The following is a 24,571-nucleotide window of genomic DNA, read 5'->3' as shown; positions in this document are numbered from 1 at the left end:
ATAGAATAATGGGTACATAAACTATGACCCTGTCATACTACAGCCATAAAAAATATTTATGGAGAGTATATAATAACACTACAGGGAAACAATTATGACTTTTAAAGTCAGATACAAATGCTGTGTGCCATATGCCACAATTATAGGAAAACAAAATATTGCATAGAAAAAGAGATTAAAGAAATATGTCTAAAAATATCATCAAAGGCTACAGTGATTCTGGGTAACTTTTTCAGTTCTGTCTACTTTTCTATATTTGTTTTTCTAGGTAGGTTTATAAAATAAACCAAATAATATAATTTTATGCTTAATAATCCATTCTTGACATTTTGTCTCTGTTGTGAGACCAAGTACTGTCCAATATCGGACTTGACTGCTCTGTCCTGGAGGGCTGCCCGGCTGACTGGGGGCTAGACACCTGCACAGAAAGCTCTTCCTGCCCGGTTGGACTAGATGGGGGCTTCCCCAGATCTGGGGCAGGGGTGTGTGGGGGTTGGGCAGGAGCAGGAGAACATGTGATAACACGTTGAGACAGTGGTTGTAGTTCCCTGCCAGCAAATCCCGTTCTCATTCTCTCCAGTCCACTGTCTCAATTGGCTACAAGCCAAGAGCTCTAGAAAGAGTCAAGATTTTTTATGGATCAAAATGCTCCAGTTACTCTTGAGCTCCCTCTGTGTGGCAGAACCTGTGTCCTGGAATGCTCAGAGGACGAAGGCGCAGCCTCTACCCTGTCGGACCTTGTCATCCAACGGTTCCCACCACCACCCCACACGGGCAAGCCCCCTTGTCACTGCTGCACCTAAATGAGCTTTTCTTGGCTGGAGACGGGCGGCAGTTTTCAAAATTACCTCTCACTTAATATCTCCCCAAGTAGCCACACCATTTGCCTGTCTTGGTCTCCTGCCCTGAGCTGTAAAATTGTGTTGTGCTTTGCTTCTTAAACACAGTTACCGGATTTCACACCGGGGCGTTGATGGCTCCAGAGGAGACAGGTAATCACCGTGCTGTTCTCTAGGAGGAAGTCCCCGGTGGGTCAGGAGCACAACCCATAGGCTTTGTGGGCCCGTTTATCCTGACTGCCCCCTTTCCACGTGGCAATCTAAGCAAACTGAAAAGCCTCCATCCACCAGGCCTGACAAAGGTAATTTGCTCTGAGTTCACCTTAAAATCCTTAAGAGTCTCTTGAATATTGAGCCACCTACAGGTAGGGGAAACAAAGTGGGAAGGAACGGAATCCCTATTTTGAGCCAACAGGCAAACAAGCCTGTCACAATAGGTTACAAAGCGACAGCCCTCCCACCAGAGGGAGGCGCTCTTCGACACGACCTGTCTCCACCTTGGCCCCTTTGACCTCAGATAGGGCAGTGCTAATAAAAAAGAGAGAGGCTCATTAGCTTTCTTTCCCATTCATGCTTGTTTTGAAAACATTACATGCCTTGCAGATTACATGATAATTATACTTAAGGGCTGCCAAGCCGCTTCAGGAATAATTATCGTATGATTTGCAGGTTTTAGAGCTCATGGTAACACTTCAGTGCTGGGAGCCTTCTTTAGTCATTCATGGCAATTACCCTACTTTCACAGTCTTAGATTGTTCCTCGAGCCTGATGAGAAGTCAGGGAGGCTAATTGTTCACAGAAGGCTGGGAGACTGGGGGGCGTGCAGGGCCACGGTGGTCCTGACTGGAGGGCCAGTCAAATCAGAGCCTTTTACAGGAGCCACGTGAAGGCCAAGTATTAATAAAAACAGAAACCTGCTCAGGGACCTTTCTTGTAATAGACGCAAAAGGGCCTGCTCCTCCCTCATTCTTCATAGGAGCATCGAAATGTGATTAAAACTAGCAAGTCAGTCATTTTCACCACTCATCTGAAATGGCTCGTGATAAGGTTTTAACAATGAGCGCCTAAGTGGTAAAGGCCTTGGAGAATTTTGCCTTCTCAGCAGGTGGAGTTTCAGCAGGTCAGCGGTCTCCCCCGTGAACCCCTTTCGTCCTTCGGCTCTGTGGACACCATCCTCGCCACCCAGACCCTCCCCACCCGCACCCACTGCTATTTCTGCTGCTGCTGCTGCTGCTAAGTCGCTTCAGTCGTGTCCGACTCTGTGCGACCCCATAGACGGCAGCCCACCAGGCTTCCCCATCCCTGGGATTCTCCAGGCAAGAACACTGGAGTGGGTTGCCATTTCCTTCTCCAATGCATGAAAGTGAAAAGTGAAAGTGAAGTCACTAAGTCGTGTCCGACTCTAGCAACCTCATGGACTGCAGCCTACCAGGCTCCTCCGTCCATGGGATTTTCTAGGCAAAAGTACTGGAGTGGGGTGCCATTGCCTTCTGCGTGCTTCAGTCTAGGAGGCTCTAATAGAATTGAGAAGGCTAACACTGGTAGCTCAGCTTGTAAAGAATCCTCCTGCAATGCAGGAGACCCCAGTTGGATTCCTGGGTTGGGAAGATCCCCTGGAGAAGAGATAGGCTACCCACTCCACTGTTCTTGAACTTCCCTGGGGGCTCAGACCATAAAGAATTCGCCTGCAATGCGGGAGACCCCGGTTCGGTCCCTGGGTTGGGAGGATTCCTTGGAGGAAGGCATGGCAAACCCACTCCAGTATTCTTTCCTGAAGAATCCCATGGACAGAGGAGCCTGGCGGACTACAGTCCATGGGGTCACAAGGAGTCGGACACAACTAAATGACTAAGCATAGCACAACAGAATTGAGAAATGCACCAGTTAAACCACAGCAAGGAGATAGAGGAGAGATCAGTGCTGGATGAGACTTGGTCTGTGAGACTTTACAGGAAACATTGGGAATCCTCACAATTGTGCCTTGTGTAGGGCAGCAGGATGGGTGGATAATCCCATCCCTCTCAAGATAATGAGATTCCCACAAGAGGGCGCCCTTGCAAAAGAAAGTCCTCATCCATTCACATCCTTTGTGCCTGACACCAGCAAACAGGAAAAGAGGACCCTCAGAGAAGCCCCGCAGTAAGACAGACATCCCCTGATGAAGACAGAAATTCCCTGACCCCTTTAAATTCCTGCGCAACTGAAGCACAGGTGTTCTGCTGCTGCTAAGTTGCTTCAGTCGTGTCCGATTCTGTGCGACCCCATAGACGGCAGCCCACCAGGCTCCCCGTCCCTGGGATTCTCCAGGCAAGAACACTGGAGCGGGTTGCCATTTCCTTCTCCAAGATCCCCCCAAAAACAGATTCCTATTACCACCTCAGACTCTTGAGTGTCCTTTGGACAGCAAGATCAAACCAGTTAATCCTACAAGAAATCAATCCTGAATATTCATTGGTAGGACTGATGCTGAAGCTGAAACTCCAATACTTTGGCCACCTGATGCGAAGAGTTGACTCATTGGAAAAGACCCTGATGCTGGGAAAGACTGAAGGCAGGAGGAGAAGGGGATGACAGAGGATGAGATGGTTGGATGGCATCACCGACTCTATGGACATGAGTCTGAGCAAGCTCCGGAAGTTGATGATGGACAGGGAGGCCTGGTGTGCTGCAGTCTACGGGTTGCAAAGAGTTGGACGAGACTGAGCGACTGAACAACAACAACAAATTATCACGTTAGGGCTCTACTTTCTTATCACATCCCTCTTCAGGAGGCTCACGCTATAGTAGCACTAATTAAATTTGTACTTGTCCTCTAAGCAATGAGCTGCCTGCCTTCGGCATCTAGAAGGATCCAAGATGGACCTTGTGGCTTCTTTCAGCTTCACAGCACACACGTCAGTATTGCTACGAGACCAAGAGATTGCGTCTTATTTGCAGTGACACACCATAGTCATGTAGGCAGCTCTAGAGATAAGCGTGTCACCTTAAAGTCACTTGATTTCTTAGTGATATTATCTTGGAATTCCAGGCCATTTCCTCAGGAAGTGCTATTAGCAGTACAGGATGTAGAATTTAGTCTAATGAGCAGACAACAATACGGGTGTTTTAAGCCCAGGCTACATCTTGGCTGACTGCTTAAATTAAAAAGAATAAATAGACCCTATTTTTTCTTGCCTAAGGACCCCTCAATGGAAAGGCCCTCCCCTGCCCCCACAGGTGATGACATAGAAATATACAGCAGGTAGTGAATATCATCTGACCTGGCTCCTCACTTGCCCAGACCTTTTCCCAGGCTCTAGGAGGGTCCTAGCAATTTTGTATCATAATTCTGTTTTTTTTTTTTCTTAAATGTGGCTTCCCCAATTATATAAACTTCAGGCTGTCCCCACAAAACCTTGATTCCCAGGTGTTGTTTATTGAAGCCGTATCTAGGTCCATCCTTCCAGTGGCAGAACACCTGTCCGTCGCTGCTAGATTGACCACGTCTGGGACAATAGCAATTGTTTCAAGTCACAAGCATTTCCACCAGCTTTTCTCTCCTGGTTTTTCTTTAAGGGACTATTGTATCAAAGAAAAGGAAGGAAGTGACTAAGAAAAGGAAGTTATGCCTAAGTCATTGGAAAAGTATATTTGTCAAATGACACAATCTTTTCCCAAAGTTGAAGTTTCAGGTGAAGCTAAGGACAGTGTGAACTGAGACATGAATCTTTGAGGAATTGAACTCCTTTTCTGCCCGTTCCTACTTCTCTACCTATGGACTGTCCTTTGAACTTTTGCAGTTTTTCCCAGGATCCCTTCTATATTCCCCAACACACTTAATTCATGGTCTGTCTACCTCTCTGTTTCTTTCCCTCTGCCCCCCAAAGATACGTGTGATTTGTAATAGATGGCTTCATTTCCATCTTCAGCTTGTGGGATATCTGTGATGGCTGCAGACATATTACTTCTGTTTTCCTGGAGCCATTCCCATCCCTGCCTGTCTTAGCTCCCTTCCACATGATTTTATTCTGTCATTCCCCTCAACTGCATCAGCTAGCAAGGCTAATGGAGACAGTGAACTCAGCCTGCTTTTCTGTCCATCTCTGCCATGGGAAATCATTTCCGGTGCTGTTGACTCTTTGCAGTGGAGATGCAGGAAAGAATCTTATTTTGTGATCCCAAGCCCACAGTGGCAGAGACTTACTGTAAAACTTCCAGCTTCAGACAAAGAGGGGAAAGAGTGCAGGGCACATATAAAATAATGGAGTGCACACATATTTTAACATGTCTTGGGCTTTCACAGTAACTGATAGGCACCTGAATGTAAGACCCAGTCTCCAACTCTTTCTACAGGTTGGATATGTGTTTGTGAGGGAGCCCCCCTTTTTTTCTCTGACATTCAGTTAAGCTAAAAGCAAAAACTGCCATCTGTACTGCCTCTGATACAGTAGATTGCTAAAAGCTGTTCCCTGTCAGACCTCTTCTTTCAGCCTTGGTGGGGAGACACATACACATATGACACGTCTCTCATCCACACATGAAACACACAGATTTCTTCAAGGTCATAGGTCTGCTATAAAACCATCAGGCTAAATACAAAATTCTTTCTAATGGCTGACTCGCTTTCCACGGCCACAGCAGAAGGGAAGGTCTTCATTTCACTTCCAGGTATTCTGGGGTATGTGTGTGTGTGTGTGTGTGTGTGGTTTTTGCTGCTGCGGGCACAAACTCTCTCTAGTCCTCAAAGGTGTTCCACATTTTTCATTAACACTTGCATTTAAGCAGCTCATTCTAATTCTTTCCGTTGTTCCTGTTCTGCGTGAACTATCTGCTGGCAGTTGCCATGCCAACCCCAAATCCTGGGGTCCTACTGCTAGATCACAAGCTGCCATTAGCATATTTTTAATAGCACCTGATTGCCCTCCAAAGACCTTCCAGTAGCTGAACGCCATTAGCTCAGAGAGTCATGAGATTTGACTGCATATTTACAGACTGGATCAGGGAGAGAACACAGTCAAAGCTGCATAGCCTGTTTCCAGGCTTAATTTCCGCAAGTGCCAGGTTGGTGCCCTGGGTCTCATTCACAGGGAAGATCCTCAGAATTGTGTGGCCCACGGAGGGATGAGTTCTTGCTTCCTGGAGCTGACTTACCATAATGTGGATGACAACATGACTGTCAAGGTGGTAAAAGATGTCTCTCACTTGTACTGAAAAATAAGCCACTCTCCATTCTGTAGGGACCTGGGCAGGGGTGGTAATGCTAACACCTTGCTCTTTCTAATTTATACCAAACTGATGGAACAGGCAATGTTGATCATAAATCAGTTTCTCTTAAGAAAAGAATTAGGGAGGGAAGAGTGAATGAGAAGTGTTTCATAACTGAGAGAGTTAAGACAGATTATTTCAAAATATGTAGTTAAGAGCTTTTGAAATTAAGTTGCTTTGAAGTTCTGAAGATTCTCAGCAGCCAATGAGCTAAGTAAAAGAAGGTTGATACCTGAAGTGAAGACAAGAGGAAGTTTAAAGTGGCTACTAAAATCTGAAGAAATCAAAAAGAGTTAGGTGAAACTGCAGGTAAAAACAATTTCGTGACGAGGGACCTTGCAAACTCAGATGCTTAGGAGCCAAGACAGATAAGGCAAATGAAGTGAGGTGCTTGGAGGATGATGGAAGGCAGAGGGCCCTTAGCTTCAGTGCTGTGGAAACACGAAGGACATAAGGACTGGAGCCACCAAAGTGCTGACTCCATCCAGAATGAGTGTTCCTCCTACAGGGAGTCAGGAGACCCCAGTGCTGGCAAATCTTCAGAGAACTGAAGAAAAGCTAGAAATATATATATATACATATATACATATATATATATATGTATATATATATACATATATATATATATATACACACACACACACACACAGAGAGAGACAGAGAAAGAGAGAGAGGAAAATTCCCAGTTTTTAATATTGAGCATATAATAATTTGACTTTACTAAAACATTGGACCACCCAACACTATGTAGGGCAAAAAAAAAAAAAAAAACACCTGACTTCTTGTGTTGAATATGCTCCATGAGCTGCCAATTTGTAACCTATTCTAAAAGGAAGCTATGTTTAATCCTAAAACTAAGATTCCTAACTAAGGAACTGTATTGTTATAGAAAGCATGTGTGTGTTGATCTGTATCCCCAGGTAAATTTTCATGAGCCTTAGTATTTGGTTCATATAATCAACCAATGCTAGAAGAGTGGGAAGAACAATGAGCAGTACAGGAGCTCAAAAGACAAAACAAAACGTGGTTGTCTGGTACCATCACAGAAGGCTTCAAGAAAGAGGCAGGACCTTCTGTGTCTTTCAAGGATGGTTGAATTTGGAAAAACACAGATGAGGGGAAATTCCTTGGGTAGAAGGTACAGTGGGAACCACAAGTCCAAAAGAAGAAATTATAAGATGCTTTACTCTCTGCTGAGCAGACTGGAACATCATAGAGGCAATGCTGGGTTAAAATATAAATAGTAACTCAAAACAAAGAAGAACTTCCCTGGCAATCCAGTGGTTAAAACTCCATGCTTCCAATGCAAGGGATGCAGGTTCAATCCCTGGTTGGGGAACTAAGAGCCCACATGCCACGTGGTGTGGCCAATGAATAAATAGCATTACTGCTCACTTGCACTCCTTAAATTCACATATTAGGTCTGAGAGGCACAGAAAACAGAATTTATCTCGGGGAATGCAGACACAGGTATTTGCATATGTCTACCTGAAAAGCTGACAATCTGAAAGGCATTGCCTTAGTACACAGCATTTACTTAAATTATGTTCAGGTGGATACATTTTCAATTTTCTCCAGAAGACTTGTGTTTCTTCCTTTTTTTTTTTTTTACTACCACTATATACTGACACTGTATTAATAGATCCCAAGCCTAATTTGTAAGCCTGGGATCACAAGCCTGGATTTTCTTCAAGGACTTAAAAAGTTTACTTGTCCATTGAGGTCAATTCTTTGATACTTGCCACCTGTGGTTCTCAAAGAGCTTGGTGGTTTCAACATTAATTTGGCTAGTTAATAGACTAAATATTTTGATAGTCTCTCTGTTGATGGAGAATGTGGGGCTTTTAAATACAAAGACTCTGGCTTTCTAGTATAATTTGATTACACATGTGTTTGTGTAGAACTGCTTCCTACAATCCTCCCAGGCAGCCAGATGTGGGAGGAACGATGGAATTAGCTCATCTCCAATCGGGGCTGCTCTGAACAAGAGTCTGCAAGGGTGGGAGGGGGGTCTGGAAGGGTGCCAAGAGGACTATCTGGAGGAAGAAAGTTGATTACAAGTCCAGTTAAGTCAAGTCAAAAGAATAATACGTCAAAAAGTTCATCAGGATGGAGAGGGACATGAGCCAAAGGATCAAAGTAAGGGTCAGAAACAGGATGATTGGAAACAAAGCCAACGCAGGAACTCACCCTGGGAAAGCTGAGACAATGCTCTGGCGTATCTCAGGCACAGATGGGTGAGCCCAGCTGGACAGGACCCTTGTTATGACAGTTTCAGAGCCTGGACGGATCCTCAGAACCTGGTGGGAAGAAAACAATGCTGAGAGACAAGTTTGCAAGCACTAGATTTGGAGCACTGTTTTCCTAGCCTGTCAAACGAGAGATTTGTGCCGACTGTCTCTAATGCCCACGTGAACGACGGTGTTCTCTGACACCATCTGGCTAAAGCACCATTAGGCTCCAGCCTCTCCTGGGACCAGCCAGTCCTCCCTGAGCCTTTGCAAACTTATCTGAAGTGAATATGTGGCTCCCAGCACTTATCCACTTGCCAGTAATATCTGAGGAGAGCAAACAGCCAGAGCAGAGCCCCAGAACACTGACCCCTCCTCGAAAAGGGAAGCCACCTTTGTTAGCACCTCCTGCGGGAAGGAAACGCCTGTAGAGACTTCCTTTCCATATATCCCAAGATCAGGGCCAAAAATCTGGGGAAATGCTTGCGATGGGTATGTGCCGTCCTATAAATTCAAGTACACTGATGAAGCTGAAAGAAAGCAAGAACGTGCATGCCAAGTTTGCCTGTGGTCACAGAAGTGAGGCTTTGCTGTTTCCTGAAGATAGGAGCTGGAAGTCTCTTGGGGAAAGCTGCCTGAGTGCACACATTTCACCCTTGGCCTACTTGTTTATCTTGAGACCACTGAAGCATTCAGTCTAGACCGTACAGTATTTCTACATCTCCTGTTATTTCTTTCCCAAGCATCTGGTTTTTCTCAGGCCCCACGTGACTCACACTTCCTGGCCTTGTGCTGGGACCCAAGAACCTCTGCAGAATGTCCTTGCTGTGCCTGGGTCACTGCAAACATCTGCTGGGGTACAGGCTCTGTCCGTAAGGCGACCTGTCAAACGGTACAGATTTGAGTTTTCTTTCTGGACAGCGAGTTTGGGGCCTTGGACTAGGACTTTCTCCTGGACTTCAGAACTTGGGAAAGCAAGCAGCCAGGGAGCTCCTGCCCTGGGACTCTCTGCCTCCGTCCTGGCATCTGGGAACTTCTGAGGAAGGAGCCCTGAAACTCCTCAGGAGGCCCCAGTTCCTGTACAAATTGGCTTTCACATCTTTTGTGTCCATTGTGTTACGGTCTTTGTTATTCTGGTTTTTCTTCACTTCTGCAGTCCTTAAGAACCCACCCATCAAGCAAGGGTTCCTTGAGTAGCTGCAACATTGCTGTGCTAAGCTAACTGCTTTGGTGAAGGCTTCTGATCTCAAGAAGCTTATCACTGAGGTAAGATAATAAATAATTCATATCAAGGAACACTGAGTAACACAGGCTGTGTATCACGAAGGTCTTCTTGTGAGTGGCAGACAAGTTCTGTGAAAATAGAGGCTAAAGGGAGAACAGTGGATGTTTCTGAGTGGAAACAGATTTGTCACAGGCTGTCTAGAATTAGTAGAAATTGAATGGTGGATGGCTACTAAGGCTTTCACACAAGGAAAATTATCTGATTTTATTCAGATAGGTAGAAACAGTGAATTAAGTAAAGCCTAGGACAACAGACCAGATTGGATTGATTTATCATGTTGTTTCATCATCATGTATTACCTTTTTATATGATGCAAGATACAGAATTTGATTTCTATTTGATACAGATTCAGATAATCTCTAGGCATGTACTTACCTCTCCCTTTGGGTTTAAGGATGACACTCTGAGTTCTCATAAACTTTGGCCAAAACACCATATGCTCTTTCAGTTTCACACCATTTTCTTTCAACACATAATTTTGTGTTATTGTGCTGGACACTGTCTATTTGGGATCAGATCCATTTCTGTCCCAGGCTTTGCCCAGTCCTTGACCTCCCACTTTCATATAACATTTGCTTCTCTTGTCCTATGAATGGTCAAGATAAGCTCAAATTTGTAAATATTTATAAATATTTCTGAATATGTAACTCATATTAATCTTAGACTTCAGAAAGTCCTGATGTCCTTGGATTAGCTGTTCTACCACAGACAGTAAGTAGCCAATAAGTGACACCCAAAGGAGGTATATGTCCCAGCAGCCTCAGGAGACACTGAGGCCAGAAAGAGGCTGGTCTGCTGACTCCACAGTGGAGTCCCTGCCGAGGGCTTGATGCCACCTCACCAGTGAAGACAGGTACCAGGAAAGACAGCCATGATGGGAGCTATGTGAACATTTGGAACCAGAGAAAGCCTCATATGGGTACTGATGTGCTAGATCAGAACTGCAAGGGCCGGCCCGGCAAGTCACAGGGAGTTGCAGCCTGCAGAGAGTACACCCAAAGCTTTGCACTTGGACAGCCTGCCCTTAACACACCTTCTGAGCTGTACCTCATGGCTCCCAGTTACAATCAAATCTTTATCTCACATAAGTTTGGATGGTAGAGCACTAATGTAAGAGGAATTATGTAGATAAGGTTGCTATAGCTTCAACATACCCAATGAGGCTGTTTCCAAAACTATAGGAGGGTTTATAGGAAGGTATTTGGAACTCCATTGGAGAGAGTGGAGCAGGATTTGGAGTATGTAGAAGAACCAGAAATTCTGGCCAACAAGTGAGCAGTTTTGTCTCTCACAAGCAAGACAAGTCACACTGTTATCATTTGTCCTTTGGCTGCCTTAGAAAACACTCTTAAAAAGTGAGCACCTGAATTATTGGGACGTTTCTGGTACCTTTGTTTTCACAGAAGAGGAAGCATTGTCCCATGATCAATGAATACAAAGGGCATTGGGTAAAATTTAAAAATGCTGAACCTGATCCTGGCTGTGAGATATAAACATTCTTTCAGTGTATACCCTGTTCTATTGCATTAAATGCTTTGTAAGGTTTAGAACAAGTGCACCTCTGAAGTGAGACATGTGCACGGTTGAGCATCCTTCTGAGATGTAGCCTAGAGACTGAAAGTCTTTGCAAGAAAGCTGTAGATTAGAGTTCTGACTGGATGAGTAATACTACCTTCATTCATTTGCCAGCAACACTGCCAGGGAATAGTTAAGAACGTAAGAAAAAAGTACACTTAATTAACCACATCAACAAATTTATTTTGAGTCCTGATACATGGTGAGGACTGTGATGGGCACTAAAGATATGGGGATAAATGGCCCTTGCCCTCAAGGGCTTAAAGACTAATGGAGTGGAGAGATAATTCACACATGTGCTTGTTTTGATAGATATTTTGATATATATGGGACTAGATGGAAACACAAGAGGACATTTGAGTGGACAGCATGTGGGAGTGATCACATCATAGGATCACCCATTTCTTCTTAAACCCAAGAAGAAATGTCTTTCATCACCTTCCTTCTCTGTCCTCTAGGGTAGAGACTGGCAAACCATGACATGCAGACACTCTGGCCCACTTCTGCTGTTTGGAAGTAAAGGTTTATAGGAACACAGCTATATATATCTGTGTACATGTTGTCTATGGAGGCTTTAGTGCTACGGTGGCTGACATGAGTAGTTTCAACAGAGATTAGAATCCTGGTTAGAGAAAAAGTCTGCCAACCTCTGCATCAGGGTATGGTTCTCATCCACCTGATTGAAGCTGGCCAGTAACACATCTACAATCCAGTGAATAGGATGAAGGAAAAGATAAAGAAGAGGGAATCCATTTTTTAAAGGCTGTAACCCAGAAGTTGACTTATGTGCATTTATCCCTGGCCAGAATTTAGTCACATGTTTTGTAAAGAGTTCCCAGACTTCTTTCAGTTTGATACAGAAATACTCACAGAACTCAGCATGTAGTTAAATTCATGGCCAAGATTTACTGTAAGAAAAGAAAAAGAGAAACCAACAAAAGGAAAAGGCCCATTGGGTGAAGTACAGAGGTAACCAGTTGCAAGCCTCCAAAAGCACTCCCCAGTCAAGTCACTTAGGATAGACTTAATTCCTCCATGAACAAACTGTGGTAACATGTATGAAGTGCGCTGTGCCGTTAGAGCTCGGTAGAGACTTGGTCCCAGGGGTTTTTATTGGAACTGGCCATGTCACTCTCTACTGGAGAATGTGCCCAAATTCTAGGTTCCCAGAAGAAAAGCAAGAGTCAATATAATCTATATATTTCCATACCATTTAGGCATAGGGATCCACTCCTATCAGGGACTGGTGGGAATCCTCATAAACTTCAAGTTTCCAGATGCCAGCCAAGGATCAGTCTTGCAAGCAGAGCTTTAAGGATAGAACTCTCAGGCCTACTGTGATAACCCTTAACTGCACACAGGCCTACACTTGCAAGGGAAGCTGGGGAATGCAGTCCAGCTAAACTTGGGAGGTTTGATGATTAAGAGAAAATGAAAATAGAGAATGGATACTGTGAATAATGAGCAATTTCTGCCACACAAGGGAAGGAATGGAAGCAGGGTAGGGTTTCTTAATCCTGGAACCTTTGATATTTGGGGCTGAGTTCTTCTCTGTTGCAGAGACCTGTCAGTAGCACCCCCTGAGCCCCGACAATCTGGATGTCTCCAGATATTGCCTAGTATGCTCTGGGTGGGGGGGGGGCGGTCACAGATGGCCCACCTGAGATCCAAGCCGGGGCATGAAGGCTAGAGAGGTTAGTCCTTGTTCAAGAAACTGCAAGCAGTTGGGTACAGTTTGCATATCAAGTGAGGGTTGAAAATGGCAAGAAATTAGGTGAAGGCATAAGACTGGGGCCAGATTATAAAGCAGTTTGTGTGCCATAATAAGGGGGTTGGGTTTCTAAAAAATACATTTATACATAGAAGGTACTGAAGATGTTTAAGCCCAAGGATCATTTTTGTATTTTTTAGAAAGCCAGATTGACCTACAATTGGATAATTAATTGAAGGGCAATAGTTTGGAGTCAGACTAGTTAGAAGGATATGTCATCTATTCAGGTGAGACATTTTGAGGAACAAAATGAAGACAGTGGAGGCTGAAAATAAAAAAGGAAGGGTTTGAGGAATATCACATAAGGAGGAAAAAACAGCTTGGTGATTGGTTGTAGATGGAAATGTTTCCCAGAGTTTAGCTTCAGACATCTGGGTAAGTAGGTTGCCATTCACTGAGATAACAAAGTCAAAAGAAGGAGAATAATATAAGGGAAAAAGTCATCAGACAGTTTTTGACTTGCTAAGTCTGAAGTGACTGTTGGACTTCCATTAGGAGATTGTTGATGTGTGATGAATAATTTGATATGCTGGACACTTGGTGTTAAGTGGGCAGGAGGAAATAAAACATGCATGTGCAATCAACTACTGTCCATATTTCTTTCCTTACTGAATTTTTAAAAACCCAATAGCTTAGTTTCAAATGTGTGTAAAACAACTGTTCTATTAAGCTGTTTAGGTGGAGAGGGTAGTTTCCTCATTCATTTATTCAGATGGGTCTCGAAAGTGAAAGTGAAAGTCACTCAGTTGTGTCCAATTCTTTGTTACCCCATGGACAGTCCATGGAATTCTCTAGACCAGAATACTGGAGCGGGTAGCCTTTCCCTTCTCCAAGGGATCTTCCCAACCCAGGGATCGAACCCAAGTCTCCCACATTGCAGGCAGACTTTTTACTAGCTGAGCCGCATTAATACCAGCTACCTACATATTTTCATGCCTTCCTGATCTAGGTGTCATTTTTTGGGCACGATGACTATTTTGGCTTTAGTAACTTTCCTGCTATGAGAACTTAGGATCCACTGGCATTCAGTGTCATCAAGTAGAAACAATCTTTGCAGGAACTGAAGTACAAAAACTTAGGTAATGATACAGAAACTACTATTCTGGAGTTAAAATGACTTAAGCAGATGACATTTCATGCTGGTGACTACAGTTTCACCGTCTGCAGGAGAAGGTATCCTGTGTCTAGCAGAGTAGTTAAATTTGCATCCTGTCAGGCAGGACACACATCATGTGGTTGAATTAGTTGGAGATGTTACTTTAATTAGTAATCAAGGCACAAGATGTTAAGGCAAAGAGCACTGATTCTGAGCCCTGCATACCTCAATCCATAATAATAAGGCAAAGTGCTTGTATACATTCCTTACTGAGTGTGATATGAGAGTAAAGAGTGGGATAAAATTTAGGATCTCGTCTTTAATGACTCGAACGCAGATGTTGCTGTTGACAGGAAGAGATATGTTGAGTGTTGTTTCTTCATTTGCTTAGCAAGATTTGACATGTGGTGAGCCAGAATAGAAATTTGAAGAGTTGATTCAAGATGTGTTGAGGGAACTTTGGGTGAAAGAGTGATAAAAGAAGCAGGTCTGGATATACTGCATTATGCTGCAGATGGAAACATTCTTTTTTTTAAAAAAACTTCCAAGGATTGCTTGTTTTGATAAGCTGGTGGGTAAATTCAGTTACTCTTAGAAAAGAATTTTTAAAATACATAAAATACAGAGCCAGGATACCATAACTCTAAATAATGTCACTTGTCCATCTATTTGTGTTTGTTTACATAGTGATCGGTGCTTACACATGGCCCTGAACGCTCAAACTGGGGGGAATAAAATATGATGGTGGAGTACACGGTGGGGTTGTATACCAGGTCCCCAAATGCCAAGTCTTCCAAGTCCTTTTGATTCATATTGAATCAGTACTTCTCATTGCTGGCAAAGGCTAAGGAATGTGCCCTAGATCAGTTAACAAGAAGAATGAGCAGATTCTATTAAGATGGGGGCATTGATATTGGTAGATCTCTTCTTTGAGAAAAGAAAATAGCCATGCTTCACTATGTCTGCTGAGTAATAATACAGACACGGCACCATGCCAAGAACTAGAAATTTGTCCTTAATATTGCCCCATCCTAAGCCTGACCCAGCTGACTACCCTTCAGTTCAGTTCAGTTCAGTCGCTCAGTCGAGTCCGACTCTTTGCAACCCCATGAATCATAGCACGCCAGGCCTCCCTGTCCATCACCAGCTCCCAGAGTTCACTCATACTCCATCGAGTCAGTGATGCCATCCAAGCCATCTCATCCTCTGTTGTCCCCTTCTCCTCTTGCCCCCAATCCCTCCCAGCATCAGAGTCTTTTCCAATGAGTCAACTCTTCGCATGAGGTGGCCAAAGTACTGGAGTTTCAGCTTTAGCATCATTCCTTCCAAAGAAATCCCAGGGCTAATCTCCTTCAGAATGGACTGGTTGGATCTCCTTGCAGTCCAAGGGACTCTCAAGAGTCTTCTCCAACACCACAGTTCAAAAGCATCAATTCTTCGGTGCTCAGCCTTCTTCACAGTCCAACTCTCACATCCATACATGACTACCCTTGGATCACCCCAGAGAGCCAGGATTTAATATACTACTCTCACATTCTCTTTTCCCACCAGCCATACTTGCTAACTCCTGAAGGTTTAGTCATTATTTTTGAATTGCCTATCAAGTTTTCCCATTCCTTGTGACTGTGTTCACCTATTTCACTTTTGAAAATTTTGAGGGCAGTGAATTTTGATGGTCTCTGGGATCAATCACCTCCCATTTAATGCATTTGGGTAGTATTTGGGCCACTACCTCCCAAAGCCAGTACTCTGGATCTCATGTCTATCCAAATCCACATCCCATGTTTCCATAGTACATTTCCAAATTAACCTATTGGCATTTTTTTAAAAAGTATACAGTCTCTAAGATACTAATGACCATTGCTCTTGGAGAGGATTATGCCTTTCCATATATACAGATCTTCCTCAATTTATAATGAGGCCACATTCCAATAAACCCATGATAATTTGAAAATACTGTAAGTCAAAAATGCTTTTAAGGTAATTCCCTAGAAGTCCAATGGTTAGGACTCCATTCTTTCACTGCTGAGATCACAGGTTTGATCCCTGGTCAAGGAACTAAGAACCTGCAAGCCATGTAGTGTGGCCAGGAGAAAAACAAAACAAACAACACAACAAAAATGCATTTAATATACCTAACCTGAACATCATAGCTTAGCAGCCTAGCCTATCTTAAGTGTGCTCAGAGCACTAATACCAGCCTGCATTTGGGCAAAACCATCTAATGCAAATCCTACCTTACAATAAAGTGTTGACTATCTCATTTAATTTATTGAACATTGTATTGAAAGTGAAAATCAGAATGTGGATACAGATAATAAGTGTATCAGCTCTTTGCCTTCACAATCTTATGACTGACTGGGAGCTGCCACTGCCCAACATCACAAGAATGCATTGTCCCACTTGCTGCTAGACCATTGAAAAGATCGAAATTCAAAGTACAGTTTCACTGAATGTATATTGCTTTTGTACTATTGTTAAGTCAGAAAATCATAAGTTGATCCATCATAAGACAGGACCATCTGTATTTCCCTTCATCTGTCCTACAACAAATATTTCATCATCATGCTACGTATTGGCAATATATGGATTTTGTCTGAGTTCTGAAAGGAAAAGGAAGGCATATTTAGGATGGGTGATTTAAAGGAAGTATTACAAAAGTGACTTTTTACAAATTATCTGTTAGGTGGAGTTAAACCCAGGGAAAGGTCCAGGGATGGTGTTCCTGGAAATACTAGCAGTGGTGGGGATTCATTAGCAGCACTACAAAGGAAAGTTGAGAGGAGGGGAAACTGAGGTACGGAGCACTGTATGGAGACAGCCAGCTGATAAGAAGCTGCGACCTTCAGTTAAAGGAAGCCACCAGCCCTTGATGACCTTGCAGGAAGGGCCTTGGGAAGAAATAAACATCTCAGACCACACTCTTCTCACACGCATCTCCTTTTTGTGCTATCAATCAATCCTTCTAGGATACTCCTGATATCATCAATACGGATCTGCTTCTTAGGACCCAGCAGTGTGAGAATGCAGGGGAATGCATTTCAAGGGGCAAAGGAAGACACTTAACATGCTTTAAGACAGGGTTCCTTCCTATGAGCCTGTGCAGTTCTTCCCACACTTCTGTAGATGCAAGAATCACATGGAATACATGTTAAAATATAGATTCTCGGGCCTTACACCACCCCACCTCCAGCAGTTCTGATTCAGTGGATCTATAGTGATATGGGAAAATTAGCATTTCTAACACACTCCTGGTGTTGCCTCTGCTGCTTGTCTACAGATCACATTTTGTGTTACACTGGTCTGACATTTTGAGATAGGGCAATCCCAAACCCTAAGGAATGAAGATCTAATAGCAGAACATGGTCTCTATTACAATAGTTGAAACAATATTTTTGCCACCTTCTTAGCACAATACCAACAAGCCTGCTTTCAAGACAAGGTAATCTTGACTAGAAGTCACCAAAGAAGAGCTTTGAACTTGCAGTAAGAAGGTTAGGATGGTCATAAATTTAACTGGTCTCCTCCTAAGCAAATCTTCCTCTTTAAAGAAGCTATTGCTTCACTCAGAGGAAGCTGGAGACATTCCGCTTCCCATGTGTACAAAAGCTAACCTGTGTGTGTTCAGTCACTCAGTTGTGTCTGACCCTCTGTGACCCCATGGACTGTAGCCCGCCAGGCTCCTCTGTCCATGGGATTTCCCAAGCAAGAATACTGGAGTGGGTTGCCACTTCCTACTCCAGGGGATCTTCCTGACCCAGGGATCAAACCTGTAGGTCTTATGTTTCCTGCACCTGGGTTCAATCCCTGGCTTAGGAAGATCCCCTGGAGTAGGAAATGGCAACCCACTCCAGTATTCTTGCCTGGAGAATCCACATGGATGGAGGAGCCTGGTGGGCTGCAGTCCATGGAGTCACAAAGATTTGGATATGACTGAGCAACTAGATATAACATTGGAAGATAGATTCTTTACCACTGCACCACTTGGGAAGCCCCTAACCTGTGTAGAGACACAATTTTTACTATTGAAATATATCTATATATATATATTATTAACTTTTTTAATTAAAAGAGAGGATGGCAGTCAGATGTTTTCATTTTTAACATTTTCTGTAATAACTTTTTTTCTGAGGGAACCTCTAAACTAAAAGAAGAAAACAACAAAACAGCTATAGTCTTCACCCAGGAAAGCATGGGAACTTCTATCCCAAATATTCCTGGATAAGAACCAAATTCCTTCTTATTTGCTACTCTCTCTTTAGCATTATTCCATGAGGGTAATCTACAGTAGATCAACCATAATGAGATAAGTGGCTCAGGGATCAAGTCATCAGGGAAAAGGAGCAGGTCTTTGGCTAAAGAGCAAGAGAAAATTAAAGTGTTTGAATTGAAACACTTGCTCAGATCAATCACTTTGTATTCAATACATGTGTAAACTGATGTCTCACTGCAAATGGTCTTATCTCCCATTAGCTATTCCTAATTCTTTCCTTTATCAGTAAAGATTTTCGTTCAACTAGCTCAAACCAACTGTCCCACTTCCTTATCTGTCATTCATTCATTGTCCATGGATCCCAACTTCTTCTAAAACTGCATTAGCAAAAGCTGACCTGATTGTCTGATCTCTCACTAGCATTCAGTACTGTGAACTACTCCATCATCTTATTGGTTTCTGTGGCCTTACTTCCCTTTGGGTGCTACCCCATATCCCTAGTGATTCCTTAGAACCCAAGTAAATCTGTTGTGTCATGTAGCTCAGTCTCTACTCAGAGATTTTCCCAAAGATGTTCAGAACAACAACTAAAAGTCATTTAGCCTTAGATTCCTCTAAGAATATTAAAGGGAATATAATTCAGCCATATTTATCAAAGATTCCTATAACATTTACCACTTTCCCTAAACCTCACAGCTGGTCTGGAACCTCTCAAACCACAATCTCCAAAATTCTCTTTCTGAGCTACAGAGACAAGACTCTTCTTTATAATCCCACATTCTTCTTCCATCCATCTCTTTATTATGTAGATTTATTTGCCCTTTCTGCCTCTGCTTTCCTTACTAATTTGGAAGAGGGAAGAAGCAAGAAATCAAGGGCCAAATGCACATTTCTTCTTCAGGCATGGATGAGAAGTGGAGGAAAAGCAACATACAGGGTTGATGACTCACACATAAATACTTTTGTTCCACTACACACTGATGCTCTTTCATTGACCCCTCTTGCTCTGCCTTCCCCTGAAATTTTGGCATCACCTCAAGTTTCCAAGATTGTACTGCCCTGCTGGTTTTTTATCAGCGACTCTTGTGATTCTGCCCTCTCTCTCTCTCTCTCTGAATGAGAATTGTGAATAGTTTTCTTTGGCTCAACATGTACTAGACATTTCCACTTGGGATAACCTACAGAAGTCTCAGTATTCAATGTTATCCAAATGGCACTTGTCATCTCCACATATGCTTCTCCTCCAGTGTTCTTGTAATCGCTCCACGTTGCCCAGTGTGGGAAGCTCAGCACCACACTGCTCTACCCCACCTTTCATACACCATCTCAAATCAATCACCAAGTCTTGGGTTATTCAGTTCTAAAAATCTCTCCAAGTCATTGCTCTTTCCCCATCTCTGTGTTTCGGCTCTAAGATATACCCTTAATATATCTACCCTGACAGTCTCTTCAGCAAGTGGTGCTGGGAAGTTGGAGAGCCACATGCAAGTCAATGAAGTTAGAACACGTGCTCGTACCATACACAAAAATAAATTCAAAATGGCTTAAAGAGTAAGGATAAGATATGGTACCATAAAACTCTTAGACGAGAACATCAGCAAAACATTCTCCGACAGAATTCACACCAATGGTTTCTTAGGTCAGTTTCCCAAGGCAATAGAAATAAAATAAAAAACTTTAAAAATGGGGACCATGTCAAACTTATAAGCATTTGCACAGCAAAGGAAACCATAAACAAAATGAAAAGACAATTCACAGAATGGGAGAAAATATTTGCAGATGAGACCAACAAGGACTTAATTTCCAAAACAGACAAACAACTTCTACAACTCAATAACAACAACAAAATAACCCAGTGAAAAATGGGCCTAAATAGATATTTCTCCAAAGAAAACATAGATGGCCAATAGACACATGACTAATTATCACTAATTATTAGAGAAATGCAAATCAAAACTGCAATGAGGTATCACCTCACACTGGTCAGAATGGCCATCATTAAAAAGTCCACAAATAACAAATATTGGAGAGGGTGTGGAGAAAAGGGAATCCTCCTATGCTGTTGGAAAGAATATAAATTAGTGCAGCCACTATGGAAAACAGTATGGAGATTCCTCAAAATACTGAAAGTATAGTTGCCATATGATCCAACAATCCCACTTCTGGGCATACATCCAGACAAAACTGTAATTCAAAAAGATAAATGCATCCTTGTGTTCATAGTGGCACTAAACAGCCATGACATGGGAACAACCTAATTGTTCATCAACAGATGAATAAAGAATATGTAGTATATGTGTATATATAATGGAATATTCAGTTCAGTTCAGTCACTCAGTCATGTCTGACTCTTTGAAACCCCATGGACTGCAGCATGCCAGGCTTCCGCATCCATCACCAACTCCCAGAGCTTGCTCAAGCTCATGTCCATTGAGTCGATCATGCCATCCAACCACCTCATCCTCTGTTGTCCCCTTCTCCTCCCACCTTCAATCGTTCCCAGCATTGGGTCATTCCAACGAGTCAGTTCTTCGCATCAGGTGGCCAAAGTATTGGAGTTTCAGCTTCAGCATCAGTCCTTCCATTGAATATTCAGGACTGATTTCCTTTAAGATGGACTGGTTGGATCTCCTTGCAGTCCAAGGGACTCTCAAGAGTCTTCTCCAACTCCACAGTTCAAAAACATCAATTCTTCCACGCTCAGTTTTCTTTATGGTCCAACTCTCACAGCCATACATGACTACTGGAAACACCATAGCTTTGACTATATGTACTTTTGTTGGCAAAGTAATGTCTCTACTTTTTAATATGCTGTCTAGGTTTGTCATAGTTTTTCTTCCAAGGAGCAAGTGTCTTTAAATTTCATGGCTGCAGTCACCATCTGCAGTGATTTTGGAGCCCAAGAAAGTAAAGTCTGTCACTGTTTCCATTGTTTCCCTCTATTTGCCATGAAGTGATGGGACTGGATACCATGATCTTCATTTTGAATGTTGAGTTTTAAGCCAGCTTTTTCACTCTCCTCTTTCACTTTCATCAAAAAACTCTTTAGCTCCTCTTTGCTTTCTGCCATAAGGGTGGTGTCATCTGTATATCTGAGGTTATTGATATTTCTCCCAGCAATCTTGATTCCAGCTTGTGCTTCATCCAGCCAGGCATTTCACATGATGTACTCTGCATATAAGTTAAATAAGCAGGATGACAAAGGAGCCTTGACATACCCCTTTCCCAATTTTGAACCAGTCCATGACATTGTTCCATGTCTGGTTCTAACTGTTGCTTCTTGACACGCATACAGGTTTCTCAGGAGGCAGGTAAGGTGATTTGGTATTCCCATGTCTTAAAGAATTTTCCACAGTTCGTTGTGATAGTGGAATATTCAGTTCAGTTCAGTCACTGACTCTTTGAGACCCCATGAATCGCAGCATGCCAGGCCTCCCTGTCCATCACCAACTCTCGGAGTTCACTCAAACTCCTGTCCATCGAGTCGGTGATGCCATCCAGCCGTCTCATCCTCTGTCATCCCTTTTTCCTCCTGCCCCCAGTCACTCCCAGCATCAGAGTCTTTTCCAATGAGTCAGCTCTTCGCATGAGGTGGCCAAAGTACTGGAGTTTCAGCCTTAGCATCAGTCCTTGCAAAGAACACCCAGGACTGATCTCCTTTAGAATGGACTGGTTGGATCTCCTTGCAGTCCATGGGACTCTCAAGAGTCTTCTCCAACACCACAGTTCAAAAGCATCAATTCTTTGGCACTCAGCTTTCTTCACAGTCCAACTCTCACATCCATACATGACTACTGGAAAAACCATAGCCTTGACTAGATGGACCTTTGTTGGCAAAGTAATGTCTCTGCTTTTGAATATGCTATCTAGGTTGGTCATAACTTTCCTTCCAAGGAGTAAGCATCTTTTAATTTCATGGTTGCAATCACCATCTGCAGTGATTTTGGAGCCCCCCAAAATAAAGTCTGACACTGTTTCCACTGTTTCCCCATCTATTTCCCATGAAGTGATGGGACCAGATGCCATGATCTTCGTTTTCTGAATGTTGAGCTTTAAGCCAACTTTTTCACTCTCTTCTTTCACTTTCATCGAGAGGCTTTTTAGTTCCTCTTCACTTTCTGCCATAAGGGTGGTGTCATCTGCATATCTGAGGTTATTGATATTTCTCCCGGCAATCTTGATTCCAGCTTGTGCTTCTTCCAGCCCAGCGTTTCTCATGATGTAATCTGCATAAAAGTTAAATAAACAGGGTGACAATATACAGCCTTGACGTACTTCTTTTCCTATTTGGAACCAGTCTGTTGTTCCATGTCCAGTTCTAACTGTTGCTTCCTGACCTGCATATAGGTTTCTCAAGAGGGTGGTCAGGTGGTCTGGTATTCCCATCTCTTTCAGAATTTTCCACAGTTTATTTTGATGCACACAGTCAAAGGCTTTGGCATAGTCAATAAAGCAGAAATAGATGTTTTTCTGGAACTCTCTTGCTTTTTTGATGATCCAGCGGATGTTGGCAATATTACTCAGCCATAAAAAGAATGAAATAGTGCCATTCACAGCAATATAGATGGACCTAGAGATTATCATACTAAGTGAAGTAAGTCAGATAAAGACAAATACCATATCACTTATATGTGGAATGTAAAATAAAACACAAATGAGCATATCTACAAAACAGAAGCAGACTCATAGATATAGAGAATGGATTTGTTGTTACCAAGGAGGAGGGGATGCGGAGGGAAGGACGGGGAGTTTGTGATTAGCAAATGCGATCTCTTATATAGAATGGATAAACAACAAAGTCCTGCTGTGCAGCACAGGGAACTGTGTTCAGTATCCTGTGGTATACCACAATGGAAAAGAAGAAAAGAGAGTATATGTAGGGATTACTGAGTCACTTCACTGTACAGCAGAAATTAACACAACATTGCAATCAACTATACTTCAATGCATTTTAAAATACAAATATATTTCCCCTGTAACTACTTCAACAGCATGCTAAATGTGACCCTGCCTGCAGGTTAGCTCTCAAATCTAACTTCTTCATCACTGACAGAGTGACCTGTCTCTAATGTAAATCTTACCCTGTTATTCTACACGGTGCTATTTAAAGTCCATCAGTGCGTGCCTCATTACTTATAAGATGTGAGTGCTTCAAGATGTGAGCTCTACCTGCCTCTCACTTTATGCTACAGCTCTGCAACCTCTATATCTTCGCTTGCACTATTCTCTCCCTAAACTGCCCTTGTTTCTCTACTGGGTTAGTGCCAACTCATTTTACCTTCCTAGACTGATTTTAGTGACCCACTTTGGGGTTCCTGCTCCCTTAGCATGGGATTTATCATATTGTATTCTCATGTCTGTTTATTGCCTGTCCCTGAGGATGAATTTCTCCTGAGTGTTTTAGGACTTGTCACAGGTAGAGGCTTACAGCATATAATCATAATCTACCATTCTCTGATTCATCTCTATACCTCCCTCTACATTTAGAGAGTACGTTCGCTCATGCTCACACTCTACCCTCCCTACCTTCTCCTCATTCCTCTGCTTTCTCTCCCGGGGCCTCATGTAAGATATATAGTTGTTCTCAACCCTGGTTTCTCTGTGGCACTTTACAAGATACAGATGGCGGACCTTATTTGAAGGGATTCTGACTTCACTGGTCTAATACAGTACTCCAGCATCTGTATTTTTTTTAAAACCTTCCAGATGATTCTAACATACAGTCAAGATTAACAACTATTAATATCAAGCAGTAATTTTCAGTTTGACCCCTAGATCAGCAGGATCAGCCACACTTGAGAAATTGGTAGAAATGCATATTCTCAGCCTCCAACCCAGGCCTAATGAATGAGAAGCTCCAATCTCTATAGGTGACTCTGATGCTCTCTAAATCACTGTTTCTCTTTGAACTTTTCCCTCTCAAGCCCATCACATGGGAATTAGAGGTCACTATTATAGTTTCAGGGGCTTCCCTGATGGCTCCAGTGGTGAAGAATCTGGCTGCCAATGCAGGAAACATGGATTTGATCCCTGAATAGGGAAGATCCTTTGGAGAAGGAAATGTCAATCTACTCTAGTATTCTTGCCTGGGAAATCCCATGGACAAAGGAGCCTGGCAGGCTACTCTTTTGTGATCCCATGTGACCCATGGGATCACAAAAGAGTCATAAATGACTTAGTAACTGAACAGTAACAACAGTTTCAGAGCAATATACCCCTGGGGTTTATCTTTAAAGATGTTCATTCAGACGACCAAAATCAGCTTCAAAGTTGTTGTTTATGTGACCCTTCTGTCTTCCAAGGAGGGAGCTTCCTTG

The 24,571-nt window shown here is 42.9% G+C and overlaps 1 protein-coding gene across 1 annotated transcript in view; it reads right to left on the bottom strand.

Annotated features, from left to right (window-relative positions):
* Positions 1 to 8,631, bottom strand: part of YTHDC2 (YTH domain containing 2) — a 119,488-nt gene extending 110,857 nt beyond the window's left edge. The window contains exon 1 of the mRNA XM_027552613.1: positions 8,274 to 8,631. The gene's annotated coding sequence lies outside the window, so the exon portion shown is untranslated. The remainder of the gene's footprint in view (positions 1 to 8,273) is intronic.
* Between the last annotated feature and the right edge of the window lie 15,940 nt (positions 8,632 to 24,571).

The sequence above is a fragment of the Bos indicus x Bos taurus genome, chromosome 10 (assembly GCF_003369695.1).
Source record: "Bos indicus x Bos taurus breed Angus x Brahman F1 hybrid chromosome 10, Bos_hybrid_MaternalHap_v2.0, whole genome shotgun sequence".
Classification (NCBI taxonomy): domain Eukaryota; kingdom Metazoa; phylum Chordata; class Mammalia; order Artiodactyla; family Bovidae; genus Bos; species Bos indicus x Bos taurus.
Note: the sequence above shows the minus strand (reverse complement) of the source record. Positions and strands in the feature narration are given on the sequence as shown.